This window comes from Phytophthora infestans, genomic scaffold (genome assembly GCF_000142945.1).
Source record: "Phytophthora infestans T30-4 supercont1.39 genomic scaffold, whole genome shotgun sequence".
In the NCBI taxonomy this organism is placed as follows: domain Eukaryota; phylum Oomycota; class Peronosporomycetes; order Peronosporales; family Peronosporaceae; genus Phytophthora; species Phytophthora infestans.
Window position 1 is genome coordinate 962,022 of NW_003303720.1, and position 2,028 is coordinate 964,049.

Genomic DNA, 2,028 nt, shown 5'->3' on the forward strand with positions numbered 1-2,028 from the left:
GAATTCTTTGACAACAACAAGCATCGCATCGCCATGCCGGGCATGAAGGACGATTACGAGTACGACACAGAAGGCGACGTCAAGATGGCGGTGCCGCAGCCCATCTTCGAGGTGACGAGGGCTCCAAGTCTCAAGGTCTGGAGTCAGTCAGCCATCACGGCCTTCCTTCGAGAGGGGAAGCAGCTCGAGGGGAAGGTTCTTGAGCAGTGCCGTGTCACGGGCGAAGTCCAAGCAGCCGTGACGCGAAGCATCCGCTCGACGTTTGAACCCAGGGTTCTTGAGCACGTAGCTCACTACATCCTGAAGACGGATGCCGCCAGCGTGTCGGACGACATGTTGGTGACCGAGATGAAGAGGATGGTGGGCACGATGATGAACGACCGTGTCCCCGACGTCAAGCAGCTTTTTGCGCGGGAGTTGAAAATAGACCGGTCGGAGGTGGACGTCGAGGCTAGGATCGCCACCTACTTCATGAAGTTTGAGCTGGTCGAAGACAGCGGCCTCGCTGGTATGCTTGGCTGAGAGGTGGCTGTCGACGAGCAAGGCCGCCAGCGGATGAAGCTACGGTGTAAGCTGCTGCTCAGCAGTGTGACACCAGCGATGCTGAAGGTCGACTTGACCAGGCTGGTCGAGATGACCCACCGTGAAGCGAAAATGAATGACCTAGCTTTGCACGACCTGATGATCGAGCGAGCGACACGGCAGCAGCAGTATCACCTCATGCAAGCTGAGATGAAGCAGACTGCTGGTGACCGTCCCAAGGAGACGTCTGTGGCGGCCGCGAAGAGTTCGCAGCGTCAGTCGAAGCAGAATCAGCGTCACTCGAACGCCTCAGGAGACAGTCACACTGCGGAGCGTGGTGCTGGTGAGCAGCGAAAGCCTCCGCGCGATGGATGTTTGATCTGCAAGGGTACTCACTGGGCTCGTGACTGCCCGACCGCAACTGCAGAACAGAAGGCTGAAGTGGTCCAGAAGCTGCGTGAGAAGCGCGGCCGTCAACCTGAACGAGTCAAGCGTGTTACTGCCGATGACGAGCCGACATTCGGACCGCAGTTATCAATGGCGTGCTGGACGTACCTTTCTGCCCCGACACGGGCTCGGATGCGATCATCATCGGCAGGCCTGTGCTGGAAGAGCTACGCGACCTGGTGGCCAACCTGCCTGTTGAGCACGTTGATCCGCCAGTTAGGGTGGTTGTGGCCGGTGGCAGCATGATGCTGTGCCATGAGAAGGTGCACATCAACCTTCAGATCGTGACCGCAGCCGGGCCACTGGCTTTGACGAACATCGAGTGTCTTGTGCTGGATGCGAACGAGGAGGAGCTGCTACTGGGCAGGACAACGCTGCAGTCGATCGATGTTGACTTTGACGACGTGTTTGAGCGACTAGCCCAGCAGCATATTGACGCAGCCGAGGCGGAAGCTGATGACGTTCCGAGCGACTACGTGGACGTGCTGGGGGCTGAAGCGGATGCTGAGGTGGAGCCAGTGCTGCAGCAACTTGTTGATGAGGCTGTTGAGGCCGGTTCCGACGCGGCTCACGCGGATAATCTCCGTAGGATTGTGGTCGACTACGCGGACATCTTCAGGCTCCGTCTTGGTCAAGATGAGCCTGCCGATGTTGAACCGTTGGAAGTGCGCCTTGAGCCGGGTGCTGAGCCGTATCGCAGTGGGGCTCGACATTACTCGGAGGCCCAACGGCAGTTTCTACGGGAGTACGTTCGAGAGCTCGAGGAGGCCGGGCTGGTAGTGAGAAACAACCAGAGTCGATGGTCATGTCCCGCACTGCCCGTAGCAAAGGGTAACTCGGGTGAGTATCGGATCACGATCGACTGCAGACCCGTGAACCGCAAGACGATTCCCCTGGCTGGTGCTTCACCGAACCTGGCGGTGGCAATGAAATCCGCTCGAGATGCCTACGGGCTCGGAGCGTTTGACTTTCACAAGGGCTTTTGGCAAATGCCTCTACACCCCGACAGCCGGGGGTTCTTCAGTTTCGTCACGGAGGAGGTAGTATTCACTCCGACAC